Here is a 16,978-nt window from a genome sequence, read left to right as displayed (position 1 = left end):
AGTCTGGGGGAATCTGTGGAGGACAGTAGTCTGGGGGAATCTGTGGAGGACAGTAGTCTGGGGGAATCTGTGGAGGACAGTAGTCTGGGGAATCTGTGGAGGACAGTAGTCTGGGGGAATCTGTGGAGGACAGTCGGGGAATCTGTGGAGGACAGTAGTCTGGGGGAATCTGTGGAGGACAGTAGTCTGGGGGAATCTGTGGAGGACAGTAGTCTGGGGGAATCTGTGGAGGACAGTAGTCTGGGGGAATCTGTGGAGGACAGTAGTCTGGGGGAATCTGTGGAGGACAGTAGTCTGGGGGAATCTGTGGAGGACAGTAGTCTGGGGAATCTGTGGAGGACAGTAGTCTGGGGGAATCTGTGGAGGACAGTAGTCTGGGGGAATCTGTGGAGGACAGTAGTCTGGGGGAATCTGTGGAGGACAGTAGTCTGGGGGAATCTGTGGAGGACAGTAGTCTGGGGGAATCTGTGGAGGACAGTAGTCTGGGGGAATCTGTGGAGGACAGTAGTCTGGGGGAATCTGTGGAGGACAGTAGTCTGGGGGAATCTGTGGAGGACAGTAGTCTGGGGGAATCTGTGGAGGACAGTAGTCTGGGGGAATCTGTGGAGGACAGTAGTCTGGGGAATCTGTGGAGGACAGTAGTCTGGGGGAATCTGTGGAGGACAGTAGTCTGGGGGAATCTGTGGAGGACAGTAGTCTGGGGGAATCTGTGGAGGACAGTAGTCTGGGGGAATCTGTGGAGGACAGTAGTCTGGGGGAATCTGTGGAGGACAGTAGTCTGGGGGAATCTGTGGAGGACAGTAGTCTGGGGGAATCTGTGGAGGACAGTGTTATGGGGACCTGTGGATGGCACTGTTATGGGGTGGATCTGTGGATGGCACTGTTATAGGGGATGTGTGCTATGACACATAGGGCCATGAGGGGGGCCAGCATAAGACACACATATAGCATCTTATGCTGGTCCCCCTCATGGCCCTATGTGTCCTAAACTGCGCACATAACTGGCTGTGTGTGTAAAGTATTTTACTACTGTGTGTAACAAGCTCTCTCCTATTGATAAAATGGCCAGCCTCTGTACTCACTTTCACAGTACTATGAATGCACTGCAGCGAGCGGCAGCGAGCTGGCCGGCCGATGCGTGACTGACGTCACTTAGTAACGCTCCTCCCACTTCAGGAAGCAGGAGCGTTACTAAGTGACGTCAGTCACGCTACCGTTCGCTGCAGTGCATTCATCGTGAAAGTGAGTACAGAGGCTGGCCATTTTATCAATAGGAGAGAGCTTGTTTCACACAGTAGTAAAATACTTTACACACAAAGCCAGTTATGTGCGCGGGGCCCCTTCATATATAATCGTGGCATTTTCGGGTCGGCCATATCGCATTTAGCGATTCGATTATTTTTTCGATATATCGTGCAGCCCTAGCTACAACGGTTGTTTATAAGCTGTCAGGAGTTCAGAGTTAATGGCTACAGATTGAACCATCACAGTAGCTCCCTGATGGATTCAATACGCAGAGAGGCAGAGAGCGATAGTCTGTAGATGTACTAAAAGTGAAAGCTATAGAGGAAAAACTGTTTGTAATAAAGATCAACTCAAAAAATGGCTTTTAGCCTAGACTGAGTAGAATGCAATTGCCCCCCAAAAGTGTCCACACCCTTTAAATACATATGTGGAGGGAACAAAAGAGGCAATACTGATTTACTGAATTAGGGCTCGTTCACACAACCGTATGGCTTTCAGTGTTTTGCGCTCAGTTTTTCCAGTGCCGTTTTTTCCGTATGGCATATACAGTATACAGTAATTACATAGAAAAAAATTGGGCTAGGCATAAAATTTTCAATAGATGGTTCCGCAAACACGGAAAGTATACGGAAGACTTACGGAGTACATTCCGTATGTGTTCCGTTTTTCTTGCGGACCCATTGACTTGAATAGAGCCATGGAACGCGATTTGCGGGCAATTATAGGACATTTTCTGTCTTTGAACGGAAACTGAATGTATACAGAGTACATTCCGTTTTTTGGTGGAACCATTGAACCGAATGGTTCCGTATATGGAACGCAAAAAGAGGGCCCGTATACGGAACGCAAAAAACGTTTGTGTGAACGAGCCCTTACTGGTATTTTTTTCTCATGTCACACAAAACACCTTTACGGACACACTATTAGCACCTCCAATGCGCCCTCTTTTACTATTTTTATGCATATATTACCAATAGATAAAGTAAAACTGATGCAGGAGAATTGGTTTAATAATAATCACTAGTGTAAAAATTTGTACAGAAACCATCACGAGATTATTATCTGTAATTATATATTTTTAGGTAGTGTAGATTGTTCTCAAATTTTTATATAGGATTTTTAGGTTCTGTTCACACTAGCGTCAAGGCTATCCGCCTATCCTGACAGATCTCATCTTCGGCCAATGGAGTTTCGCCCCCTGCACCCCCATTGGCCCCCCCAGTGTGTTAGGGCTCTGGTATCTCTGACGGCAGGAATAGTGCTGTAAACTACACTGTTTATTTTTGCAGCTAAATCATTTTACATAGAGCATGCCTATGGATAGCAAAAAAGCAGATTCATATATCAAATTTATAGGCCCTGCAGGAAGGAATTTCATTTTACGATTTCAGACGACACAGGATACTTAAATATAAATGACCTACTTCAGTTTAAATATCACTTAGTGACAGGTAATGAAATATACTGCATATTATAATATAACGTGTCATAACCTTATTACCCTTGTCAGACGATCATGTAAAAGCCAAAATTCAGAATGTTTGAGAGCAGGTTATAAAACAATAACGTGAGAGAAGTAATTGTCTACTCCTTATACTAAATGTCTATGACGCTGTAAATCCTTCTCCGCTTACCTGCTCCACGTTTAGAACAAGCGTGTTTTAACTATTAGAGCAGCGTACTTCTACAGGGAGTGCAGAATTATTAGGCAAGTTGTATTTTTGAGGATTCATTTTATTATTGAACAACAACCATGTTCTCAATGAACCCAAAAAACTCATTAATATCAAAGCTGAATATTTTTGGAAGTAGTTTTTAGTTTGTTTTTAGTTTGAGCTATTTTAGGGGGATATCTGTGTGTGCAGGTGACTATTACTGTGCATAATTATTAGGCAACTTAACAAAAAACAATTATATACCCATTTCAATTATTTATTTTTACCAGTGAAACCAATATAACATCTCAACATTCACAAATATACATTTCTGACATTCAAAAACAAAACAAAAACAAATCAGTGACCAATATAGCCACCTTTCTTTGCAAGGACACTCAAAAGCCTGCCATCCATGGATTCTGAACAGGTGTAAGGGGTAATAAACTACAGTGTTGGAGAGTCCACCACTTATAGTTTAGACCCCAAATGGAAGAGAGCGCCAGGTCTTATTAACAGTGTAGTTAGAGTGGGAGTACCGTTGAACCGTGATAATTATCAAGAGCAGGAAAGGAAGCAATGTAGTAAAACCTGGATAATGGGTGCTCCAACGTGGAAGACCCTAAGTATACCCTGCTCCACAGGAAAGACCGTCTGACAGCCCAATTTAGAAGACAATGTGGTTGACAAAGATAGAGACTGATAAAAATGGAATGGAATTCATAAATGATGAATATAAATATATATATATATATATATATATATATATATATATATACACACATACATAAAGGAGATAAAATATCAAATAAATAATGATAATAATAGAGGTGAGGAATGCCCAATTCAGGACAAAATCACACTCTTAGAAACACTCACTTCACTGGGGGGGTGGTCACCAGGATAAGCATATGACACCTGTGACTTGAACCCCCCCGGCCAGGGTCGTATGTAGAGTCGTAGTGATGAAGGCAGCAGGTAATCCGGTGCTTCTGATCAATCACCTTTATTGTAGAAAATGGCTCGACGCGTTTCGGGGACAATAGATCCCCTTCTTCAGGAGCATTACATAATCAAGTAGTGGTAAAACAAACAATTTATACAATAATGGCCCTCAAAAGGGCGCGTTTTTCAAACCGGAAGTGGAGAAGCCGTACTTCCGGTATTTGGAACGCATATGCGTTCCACAATCAAATAGATGAATGAATATAAAGAATATATGACATGGTGTATAGGTTTACAACTAAAGGCAAATATAAAAATATATAAATGTTTCATACAAGTCATAGTGCCAACTATAGGCACAATAGAGGTACCGGATCGTGCCTGTCGGATCGGATGGAGTAGCACTTCCGCCCTGTGGAACGCATATCGATGCGTATCACCACCGGGCGGAAGTAGAGGTGGACTGCTGGAGCAAATGTCCGGCTAAGCTCCCTGGGGTGCCGCTGATAGCCGGCACCAACCTGCAACGTCACAGACCGGAAGGAAGGCCGGTTTCCGCTCCGTGGAACGCACCTAGTGCGTTCCAACGGGAACGGGAGCCGGGGTTTCCGGCCCAAAAGCAGCGATGCTCAGGTGGAACGCACAGAGAGCCAATAGGAGCCCGTGGCGATAACAAGTTGGAAAAACAATGTTGTGGGCACAGAAATGAACCGAAATATGCTCGAAATGAATAAATATATATATATATGCCCACAACATTCATTTCGAGCATATTTCGGTTCATTTCTGTGCCCACAACATTGTTTTTCCAACTTGTTATCGCGTCGAGCCATTTTCTACAATAAAGGTGATTGATCAGAAGCACCGGATTACCTGCTGCCTTCATCACTACGACTCTACATACGACCCTGGCCGGGGGGGTTCAAGTCACAGGTGTCATATGCTTATCCTGGTGACCACCCCCCCAGTGAAGTGAGTGTTTCTAAGAGTGTGATTTTGTCCTGAATTGGGCATTCCTCACCTCTATTATTATCATTATTTATTTGATATTTTATCTCCTTTATGTATGTATATATATATATATATATATATATATATTTATTTATATTTACTTCATCATTTATGAATTCCATTCCATTTTTATCAGTCTCTATCTTTGTCAACCACATTGTCTTCTAAATTGGGCTGTCAGACGGTCTTTCCTGTGGAGCAGGGTATACTTAGGGTCTTCCACGTTGGAGCACCCATTATCCAGGTTTTACTACATTGCTTCCTTTCCTGCTCTTGATAATTATCACGGTTCAACGGTACTCCCACTCTAACTACACTGTTAATAAGGCCTGGCGCTCTCTTCCATTTGGGGTCTAAACTATAAGTGGTGGACTCTCCAACACTGTAGTTTATTACCCCTTACACCTGTTCACTATCCTTTAAGTGTCTGTAGGTACAAACACTTCTTGAGCTGCCTCACCTCCCTTCCCATATTTTCCTATTCTCCTTATTAGCCTTTTTCTCTTTTCTCCTTTTTTTTCTCCTTTGCCAGTTTTATCCCAACACCACCCCTGTCGGCGCCCAACTTTTCAATTTCCCATTCCTTTGGGATTCATTGTGATCCCAATAGGTCTGAATTGAATTAACTTCCAAATTTTCTTTTCTGTTCTTTATCCATGGATTCTGTCAGTGTTTTGATCTGTTCACCATCAACATTGCGTGCAGCAGCAACCACAGCCTCCCAGACACTGTTCAGAGAGGTTTACTGTTTTCCCTCCTTGTAAATCTCACATTTGATGATGGACCACAGGTTCTCAATGGGGTTCAGATCAGGTGAACAAGGAGGCCATGTCATTAGATTTTCTTCTTTTATACCCTTTCTTGCCAGCCACGTTGTGGAGTACTTGGACACGTGTGATGGAGCATTGTCCTGCATGAAAATCATGTTTTTCTTACCTTGCAGACTTCTTCCTGTACCACTGCTTGAAGAAGGTGTCTTCCATTAACTGACAGTAGGACTGGGAGTTGAGCTTGACTCCATCCTCAACCCAAAAAGGCCCCACAAGCTCATCTTTGATGATACCAGCCCAAACCAGTACTCCACCTCCACCTTGCTGGCATCTGAGTCAGACTGGAGCTCTCTGCCCTTTACCAATCCAGCCATCTGGCCCATCAAGACTCACTCTCATTTCATCAGTCCATAAAAAACCTTAGAAAAATCAGTCTTGAGATATTTCTTGGCCCAGTCTTGACTTTTTAGCTTGTGTGTCTTGTTCAGTGGTGGTCGTCTTTCAGCCTTTCTTACCTTGGCCATGTCTCTGAGTATTGCACACCTTGTGCTTTTGGGCACTCCACTGATGTTGCAGCTCTGAAATATGGCCAAACTGGTGGCAAGTGGCATCTTGGCAGCTGCACGCTTGACTTTTCTCAGTTCATGGGCAGTTATTTTGCGCCTTGGTTTTTTCACACTCTTCTTGCGACCCTGTCGACTATTTTGAATGAAACGCTTGATTGTTCGATGATCACGCTTCAGAAGCTTTGCCATTTTAAGAGTGCTGCATCCCTCTGCAAGATATCTCACTATTTTTGACTTTTCTGAGCCTGTCAAGTCCTTCTTTTGACCCATTTTGCCAAAGGAAAGGAAGTTGCCTAATAATTATGCACACCTGATATAGGGTGTTGATGTCATTAGACCACACCCCTTCTCATTACAGAGATGCACATCACCTAATATGCTTAATTGGTAGTAGGCTTTCGAGCCTATACAGCTTGGAGTAAGACAACAACATGCATAAAGAGGATGATGTGGTCAAAATACTCATTTGCCTAATAATTCTGCACGTAGTGTACTTTAGGTACTTCGAAATGGTCACCGGGGGTGTCTGATGGGGTGGCAGAAATTGGTGACGGGTGCTTTTAGGAGATGCATCTTCCCAAGCCATGTACATTTTACGTTCCGTACCTAGTATATTTAGTTAGATCTCCTGACATATCTGTGTTAGCAATTTAGACCATCTTTTCTTAGATCTATTGGATTTACCCATTCCTCCATTATTCCTTTTAGAAATTAATGAATAAAATGAAAACTGGGCATTACCAGTTGGGTGTGTGTGTGTCCCTACCGTACTGACACTGTCTAACCAGTGCTCATAGAGTAACTGTGTGCAGGGACATATCTTTTGGTAACTGGAAATGGTAAAGCCCACTGTTTCTATGAGGAGTAGCAGAGGAATGGCACAACCCAGAGTTCTAAGAAGAGAAGAGGTGTCCTAGAGTTGCCATTCTATGGGATTCTGATGTATTGCAGATCAGGGAACTGAAAGCTCTGAGGTCTGTAATAATAACAGATAAATAAGATCAGGCACAGTGCCCGCTACGGATTGCATAAGCTGCCTATAGTCCAATAGGGGGTGAAGCTCTTTATTCAGCCGGTATAAAAGTTGGGACTCTATGAAGGCAGTTGAAGGTCACCTATAAAAGGAACACCTTTGCATACGAAAGATAGCGTTTTCCCAGTCGAGTCTCTTACTATATCTGTAAAGAATAAATCAAGGCAACTGGACGTACTGTAGATTTTTTGAAACCATATCTCCAGAAGGATATTGATACTTTGGAGAGAGTTCAGAGAAGAGCTACTAAACTGGTACATGGATTGCAGGATAAAACTTACCAGGAAAGATTAAAGGACCTTAACATGTATAGCTTGGAAGAAAGACGAGACAGAGGGGATATGATAGAAACTTTTAAATACATAAAGGGAATCAACAAGGTAAAAGAGGAGAGAATATTTAAAAGAAGAAAAACTGCTACAAGAGGACATAGTTTTAAATTAGAGGGGCAAAGGTTTAAAAGTAATATCAGGAAGTATTACTTTACTGAAAGAGTAGTGGATGCATGGAATAGCCTTCCTGCAGAAGTGGCAGCTGCAAATACAGTGAAGGAGTTTAAGCATGCATGGGATAGGCATAAGGCCATCCTTCATATAAGATAGGGCCAGGGGCTATCCATAGTATTCAGTATATTGGGCAGACTAGATGGGCCAAATGGTTCTTATCTGCCAACACATTCTATGTTTCTATGTTTCACTCGTTCTTCCAATGAGCTTTCTCAATTCTGAGTGATTGTACAAAAATTGTACAAAAATTCTGGGAATAAATATGTAACTGAATCCACATCTGGTAATTATACCCAGCATTGGGTCAAAGGTGTTGATTCCATTATCCTAATTGGAGTCAGCAGGTGATAAAGACTTCCCAGGAAAAGGTGTCAAGACCGCATTGTATGTGGCAGACAATAGATGTCTAACCCCCCCCACCTATATTCAAGCTTGGCTTCTCCATTTTTACGTAGATGGCCTCCTTTACGCCTTGTTTGTACCAATCGGCCTCCTTATCCAAAACACGTACTTGACTGTCTTCAAAGGTGTGACCTGTTACTTTTAGATGTTAGTACACGGCTGAATCTTGACCATACGTTTTGGCTCTTATATGCTGAGCCATACGCTGATGTAGTTGTTGTTTTGTTTCGCCGATATACAGTTCTGAGCATTCCTCATGGCACTGGACTGCGTACACAATGTCTCGCCTATTGTAGCGAACCTGTATATGGAGGAAGTAGAAAGGAAAGCCCTGACCACTTTCAAGGGAATTACACCGAGTCATTGGTTCAGATATGTGGATGACACTTGGGTTAAAATTCATAAACAAGAGTTACAGGCTTTCACTGACCACATCAACTCAGTGGATCATAACATCAATTTCACGTGGGAAGATATGCAGAACAACAAACTGGCGTTTCTGGACGAGGGAAGGAAACTGGGAATAGAGGTCTATCAAAAACCAACACACACAGACCAGTACCTCCTATTTGATTCCCACCATCCTCTAGACCACAAACTGGGAGTCATCCAGACTCTACACCACCGGGCACAGAAAATCCCCACCAGCACAGAGGCCAAGGCGAAGGAACTCAAACACCTCAGAGGGGCACTTAAAACTTGTGGGTATCCAGTTTGGGCCTTTGTCAAAACAGAAGGAAGGAGAAGAAAGACCACCAAGACTACCAGTGAGGGTGAGAAGCATGACAGACGCAAGAATACGGTTATCCCATATGTAGCTGGGGTGTCTGAGAAACTCAGAAGGATTTTTAATAAACATCACATTCCTGTTTGCTTCAAACCCAGCAACACACTGAGGCAACAACTGGTTCACCCCAAAGACCCAACGCCTAAACACAAGATGGACAACATTGTGTACGCAGTCCAGTGCAACGAGGAATGCTCAGAACTGTATATCGGCAAAACAAAACAACAACTACATCAGCGTATGGCTCAGCATAGAAGAGCCAAAACCTCTGGTCAAGATTCAGCCGTGTACTTACATCTAAAAGTAACAGAGTCCAGTGCAATGAGGAATGCTCAGAACTGTATATCGGCGAAACAAAACAACAACTACATCAGCGTATGGCTCAGCATATAAGAGCCAAAACGTATGGTCAAGATTCAGCCGTGTACTAACATCTAAAAGTAACAGGTCACACCTTTGAAGACAGTCAAGTACGTGTTTTGGATAAGGAGGCCGATTGGTACAAACAAGGCGTAAAGGAGGCCATCTACGTAAAAATGGAGAAGCCAAGCTTGAATATAGGTGGGGGGGGGGGGGGTTAGACATCTATTGTCTGCCACATACAATGCGGTCTTGACACCTTTTTCTGGGAAGTCTTTATCACCTACTGACTCCAATTAGGATAATGGAATCAACACCTTTGACCCAATGCTGGGTATAATTACCAGATGTGGATTCAGTTACATATTTATTCCCAGAATTTTTGTACAATTTTTGTACAATCACAGAATTGAGAAAGCTCGTTGGAAGAACGAGTGAAACGTTTTCAAGAAATCTACAGTACGTCCAGGTGCCTTGATTTATTCTTTACAGATATATACCATGACCTGAATAAATGAGAACCTTCACAGACGAGTCTCTTACTAGTTTAGCTGAAACGGACTCCCTAGATGACGTGTCGCTGTCAGGTGACGTGTCGCTGTCAGGTGACGCTAACTCAATCAGTGATGTAAGCACCTTCATTCTGGATGTAGTCAGGACTCTAGGTGAAGTGTGGATGTAATTAGTAATTATGTGTTGTGTTTTAATTTTTTTTAATTCTTTGTACTTAATTTGCTAAAAGGATATACATTTGCCCAATTATCACTATTACCTTACATACATTTACTTATATCTAATATAAAAAGCTGAGTGTATGTATGTATGCATGCATGTATGTCCGCTAAAAGGAATCCGCACCGTCGCATTTACAAATCACGAAATTTAGCACGCGGGTACATCAGGTGTCCGTGAAGGTTTTAGACCGGGTCTCAGCTCTCAAGGACTTAGCGTTCCTGAGATATTTCCCCCAAAAAATGCAAATGTGGCACATCACATGACCTGCATTAGCCAATAGAAGCCTGCAGGTCTTTCTCTTCATATCCCAATTGCCATACACACGGTCACATGATCCTTATCAGCCAATAGAAGCTCGCAGGGCCTTAGTCTCCACATACACACAGTTTTACACCAGGTTTCCATAACAACCCAGCCATTTTTCTTCACTGCTGCATGTCAGCTTTAAAGGGGCAGAGCGCTGTGGATGACACTGTTAAGGGAGCGGAGTGCTGTGGAAGTCACAGTTCAGGGGGCAAGTAGGGTGGTCATTCAGGCCAGCCTCAAAAGACAAACTTAAAACCCCCACTCCCAGGCCCCAGCCACGCCCCCTGATCTGGTTAGTCCACGCCTGCTGGAGGTCAGTGTTAAGTGGGTGGGGTGTTGTGGAAGTCCCATTTTAAGGGAATGGAGCTCCGTGGAGGTCACCGTTAAAGGGGCGGGTTATTGTGGAAATCAATGTTAACGAGACTGGGTACTGTGGAGGTCACTGTTAAAGAAGAGGGTGCTGTGGATGTTACTGTTAAGGGGCAGGCCACTTTGGAGGTCACTGTTAAGGGAGGATTGGACAGTGGAGGCCACTATTAAAAGGGGCAGTCGCTGTGGAGGTCTCTGCTAAGTGGGTCGAGAATGGTGGAGGTCAGTTAAGGGGACTGAAACCTATGGTCAGTGTTAAGGGGCGGGTATTGTAGAGGTCACTGTTAAAAGGGGAGGCCCCTGTGGAGGTCACCATCAAGGGGGTGGGTGCTGTGGAACTTACTGTTAAAGGGGAAGGCTGCTTTAAAGGTCAAAGTTAAGGGGGTGAGGGGCTGTGGAGGTCACTGTTATAGTGGATACTGTCAATATCTTTTAACGACACAAACATTAAATGAAATAGATTAAATATAACCCTGGTGTGGTGTGGTGTGTGTAGTCTCTCTTAAAAGAGTATCTGAACCTGAAATGATGTATTTGTTAGCAATAAGAGCTCTCGTATCAAGATGTAAATAATAATTTTCTAGTAATACCAAGAAAAATCTTTCTGTAATACATACAAAAAGTCCAAATGCTAAATTAAAACATTTTATACTTATGGAAGTCTTATCAAAGTGTGAGCATAGGCAAGCATGGATCTAACCCACGAGTCCCAGAAATATGCCTACTTTAAAATTACTTATAGAATCAAACCAAAGAACATCTTAATATCCCCTGTGATATATTAAAATTCCATTCAGTATTTTATATACCAGAGAGAGATTCTCCTGGGAATATGAGGTTGTGGTTTAGGCTGTTTATTGGGATTTAACAACCACATAATACTCCTAAAAGTGGTGCGGCAAGCAAAATAACTGTATAATAAACCAGTCCTTCACCAAAAGATACACAAGGTTATATAGGGTTTTGCAGACAAAAAGTGGTCTTGGTGCCACAGATAAAGGCGACAAGTTCGACCCTGACTTAACCCTAATGTATCTTATCACTGGACAGCTCATGAAATAGATAATAAAATGTTTGTGAAAAAAGGCCAGAACAACCAGATAAGGAGACTAAACTACCATTAGTCCCCTTTTCACACAGGCGAGTATTCCACGTAAGTGCAATGCGTGAGGTTAACGCATTGCACCCACACTGAATCCTGACCCATTAATGTCAGTGGAGCTGTGTACACGAGCGTTGTTTTTCAAGCATCACTTGTGCGTTGCGCAAAAAATCGCAGCATGTTCTATATTCTGTGTTTTTCACGCAACGCAGGCCCCATAGAAATGAATGGGGCTGCGTGAAAATCGCATCACATCCGCAAGCAAGTGCGGATGCGGTGTGATTTTCACGCATTGTTGCTAAGGAGACGAGGGATCTATGACCCGGGACCCCATTTACTTTATTATTAGCATTATTTAATACAGAATGCCAAGTATAAAAAATAATAAAAACATAACTCACCTCATCCACCTGATCGCGCAGCCGGGATCCTCTTCTTTGGTCTTCTTGAAGGACCTGCAAAAGGACCTTCGCTGACGTCATCGCGCTCACCACACGATTTTCCCTGAACACACCTGCATCGCATCCGGCCCTCACCAACGACGCCCGTGTGACGGGGGCCTTAGAATGAACATTTTGTCAAGATCTGCAAGCTAGCACATATTCCCCTTCAGTATGCACACTATTTAATACATACTGTATATGCATGCACACATTGTATTATCTTACATGTAATCTGGAGCTCTTCAGCAGGCGTGGCAATAGTGCTATAAACGGTATTGTTGGGCTACTTTCACATTAGTGATTTTTTGCGAATCAGTCATGGATCTGCAATAATGCTTCTGTTACCATGCATCCGTCATGAACGGATCCGGTTGTATTATGTCTTATATAGCCTCATGACGGATCCGTCATGACCACCATTGAAAGTCAATGGGGGACGGATCAGTTTTCTATTGCGTCAGAGAAAACTGATCCGTCCCAATTGACTTACATTGTGTGCCAGGGCGGATCTGTCTTGCTCCGCACCACATCGCGGACAGAAAAATGCTGCTTGCAGCGTTATTCTGTCCGCAATGGGAGCGCAACCAAACGGAACGAAATGCATTTTGGAGCATTCCGTTCCCTTCAATTTTGTCCCCATTGACAATGAATCGGAATTGAAAACGCTAGTGTGAAAGTCGCCTTATACGTTAATAAAAGCTGAATACATTAATTAGTATTGTTTTATTATCAATATTATTCCTCAATCGTCACTATATAGCAAATTATTATCTGTTATTTTGTGAGGGGGCCGCTAGCAACAGGAAAATAGGATCACTAGTGGGGTCTGTCAGGGTTTCTTTTAAAGGGGTCATTAACCTTTTAGATACTGATGACCTATCCAACAGGTAGGTCATCAATATCAGATCGGTGGGGGCCTGATTCTCGCCACCTATAAAATCAGGTGTTTGTAGCAACTGGACGGAGCTGGAAGCAGAAGGCTCCATCAAGTGGGTAGTTCTGCCGCTCAGCCCTCACGGACTTAGGCCTCATGCACACGACGGTATCGTATGTGTTTTGTGATCTGCAAATTGCGGATCCGCAAAAAAACGGATGACGTTCCGTATGGCATCTGTTTTTTTTGCGGATTCATTGTACTAATGCCAATCCTTGTCCGCAAACTAGAAAAAAAAATAGGACATGCACTATTTTTTTTGCGGAGCAACGATACGGACATACTGATGCGGACAGCACACAGTGTGCTGTCTGCATTTTTTGCGGACCCATTGAAATGAATGGGTCCGCATCCTATCCGCAAAAAAAACATGATCGGACACTGAAACAAAATACAGTTGTGTGCATGAGGCCTTACTGTCTCATATACATTTTGTGCTCCCTGAGGAAAAGAAGAACGCAGATTAGCTCTTTACCTCTAGAGAAAGAAAGCTGTCTCTGCAGTGTCACTCCACTAGGGGCACTATAGAGACTGTCTTTCTCCTGGAAGAGAGCTAATCTCTCCACGCTGCCTTGAAAGTCACTAGCAGAGATCCCACCAGACCACGGAGGACACAAGCTTACATTTATAATATCTCAGCAGAGGAAAATACATACAGTATTTTAGTTGATATTATATAAAATGCTATAAAATTCTTTGTAGGATAACCCTTTTATGGTCTTAAAATTCATGTTGTTATGTGTAAATATCAAAAGTTAACAGAGGCAATACATTTCCAAAGTGACAACCAAGTTGCAAAACCCATGAAGACCTCCTGGGAGGTCCACATTGTACTTGGTCAGTAATTGATCACAATGTACAGTTTGGTTTCTCTATATAAAAGCTACGAAACAGTCTTGGGTTCACCATGCTTTCACATAGCCCAGAACACAAACTCTAATATTAAGCATAAGCTGCAACCTTCCGTTCTCAACTACAATAATGTAGGCAAATGCCTCTTCCACCTAGTGTAGGCCGAGGTTGTCATACCACACAGCCTGAGGGAGGAATGTCATAAATCCCAGAAATGTTCAGTCATCCCGTGCTCCACAGAGAATTGTGCCGCTGGCTGTAATTTTCACTTCCTAATGCTATGGAATGCCGGTGGCGTCTGTCGCCAGAATGTTGAGCGCCAGTTGTGACTCAGCTAATTTTGCTTCAAGAGAAGATCCTTCTCTTCTAGGTGACTGGTTCTTCACAAGAGATACCAAAATTCAGACTGAGCATATATAGGACAGACATTAGTCCAGATTGTTAAAGGGAATGCGCCAACTCACTCAGTAGATGTACAATTGCCTGCTAAATGTCCCATCCTGATCGGTGGCTTCGTTCTGAGAAACTAGCATTTTATTATATGCAAATTAACCCCTTGGTGTAATTAGAGCGTTGCAGCTGCAGCCGAAGCTCCGATCACCTATGTCATCTGTGTCCTCCAGGCCCTGCCAGGCAGCGTAGATGTAATTGTGCCCGCGCGTTCAACTCTGTGATCAGTGCATGTGTAGTACAAGACAAGCTCGTCAAGCGGATGGAAACTACTCTGTGCATTCGCAGATGACGCAGGCAAACATGCAGCTACGAGATTTCAGGGCTAGGCATGATGATGGCTATACTGCCTGGCCCTGTCAGGGGGGTGCGGCTGGCACAAAAAGAGAGCAGTGTTTCGGGTCCAAAGAGGCGCAATGGTAATGCCCTCATTAACCTAAAAGTGCTCGTTTCTCAGAATTGGGGCCAAACAGGATGGGACAAAGGCCGTTGCTTTCAGGGGGCAAGTGCATATCTACAGGGAGTGCAGAATTATTAGGCAAGTTGTATTTTTGAGGATTAATTTTAATTATTGAACAACAACCATGTTCTCAATGAACCCAAAAAACTCACTAATATCAAAGCTGAATATCTTTGGAAGTAGTTTTTAGTTTGTTTTTAGTTTTAGCTATTTTAGGGGGATATCTGTGTGTGCAGGTGACTATTACTGTGCATAATTATTAGGCAACTTAACAAAAAACAATTATATACCCATTTCAATTATTTATTTTTACCAGTGAAACCAATATAACATCTCAACATTCACAAATATACATTTCTGACATTCAAAAACAAAACAAAAACAAATCAGTGACCAATATAGCCACCTTTCTTTGCAAGGACACTCAAAAGCCTGCCATCCATGGATTCTGTCAGTGTTTTGATCTGTTCACCATCAACATTGCGTGCAGCAGCAACCACAGCCTCCCAGACACTGTTCAGAGAGGTGTACTGTTTTCCCTCCTTGTAAATCTCACATTTGATGATGGACCACAGGTTCTCAATGGGGTTCAGATCAGGTGAACAAGGAGGCCATGTCATTAAATTTTCTTCTTTTATACCCTTTCTTGCCAGCCACGCTGTGGAGTACTTGGACGTGTGTGATGGAGCATTGTCCTGCATGAAAATCATGTTTTTCTTGAAGGATGCAGACTTCTTCCTGTACCACTGCTTAAAGAAGGTGTCTTCCAGAAACTGGCAGTAGGACTGGGAGTTGAGCTTGACTCCATCCTCAACCCGAAAAGGCCCCACAATCTCATCTTTGATGATACCAGCCCAAACCAGTACTCCACCTCGCTGGCGTATGAGTCGGACTGGAGCTCTCTGCCCTTTACCAATCCAGCCACGGGCCCATCCATCTGGCCCATCAAGACTCACTCTCATTTCATCAGTCCATAAAACCTTAGAAAAATCAGTCTTGAGATATTTCTTGGCCCAGTCTTGATGTTTCAGCTTGTGTGTCTTGTTCAGTGGTGGTCGTCTTTCAGCCTTTCTTACCTTGGCCATGTCTCTGAGTATTGCACACCTTGTGCTTTTGGGCACTCCAGTGATGTTGCAGCTCTGAAATATGGCCAAACTGGTGGCAAGTGGCATCTTGGCAGCTGCACGCTTGACTTTTCTCAGTTCATGGGCAGTTATTTTGCGCCTTGGTTTTTCCACACGCTTCTTGCGACCCTGTTAACTATTTTGAATGAAACGCTTGATTGTTCGATGATCACGCTTCAGAAGCTTTGCCATTTTAAGAGTGCTGCATCCCTCTGCAAGATATCTCACTATTTTTGACTTTTCTGAGCCTGTCAAGTCCTTCTTTTGACCCATTTTGCCAAAGGAAAGGAAGTTGCCTAATAATTATGCACACCTGATATAGGGTGTTGATGTCATTAGACCACACCCCTTCTCATTACAGAGATGCACATCACCTAATATGCTTAATTGGTAGTAGGCTTTCAAACCTATACAGCTTGGAGTAAGACAACATGCATAAAGAGGATGATGTGGTCAAAATACTCATTTGCCTAATAATTCTGCACTCCCTGTACAGAGAGACTTAGCTTCACTTGTAGGTATGTGGTGACAGATTCCGTACAGGCAACATGGCGCAATCATGACGATAACCACAGCTCCCAGATCTGCCATTTTAGCTACAATTAACAACACAGGATGAGCAAACGGTTGCATGGCAACCAGACAGAAGAAAGGAGTTTATTGGGGATGCCATGTAGCTACCTACCATTCGTTACATTAGATATGTCTACACTTAACACAGCATTTATAATTAGAGGCACACCTTTTATACTAGAAACATAGAATGTGTCGGCAGATAAGAACCATTTGGCCCATCTAGTCTGCCCAATATACTGAATACTATGAATAGCCCCTGGCCCTATCTTATATGAAGGATGGCCTTATGCCTATCCCATGCATGCTTAAACTCCTTCACTGTATCGGCAGCTACCACTTCTGCAGGA

The 16,978-nt window shown here is 43.2% G+C and overlaps 1 protein-coding gene across 1 annotated transcript in view; it reads right to left on the bottom strand.

Moving 5' to 3' along the window:
- MID1 (midline 1) overlaps positions 1–16,978 on the bottom strand; it is a 133,535-nt gene that overhangs the window by 76,542 nt on the left and 40,015 nt on the right. The window lies entirely within an intron of this gene.

Source organism: Bufo gargarizans, chromosome 7 (genome assembly GCF_014858855.1).
Source record: "Bufo gargarizans isolate SCDJY-AF-19 chromosome 7, ASM1485885v1, whole genome shotgun sequence".
NCBI lineage: Eukaryota > Metazoa > Chordata > Amphibia > Anura > Bufonidae > Bufo > Bufo gargarizans.
Note: the sequence above shows the minus strand (reverse complement) of the source record. Positions and strands in the feature narration are given on the sequence as shown.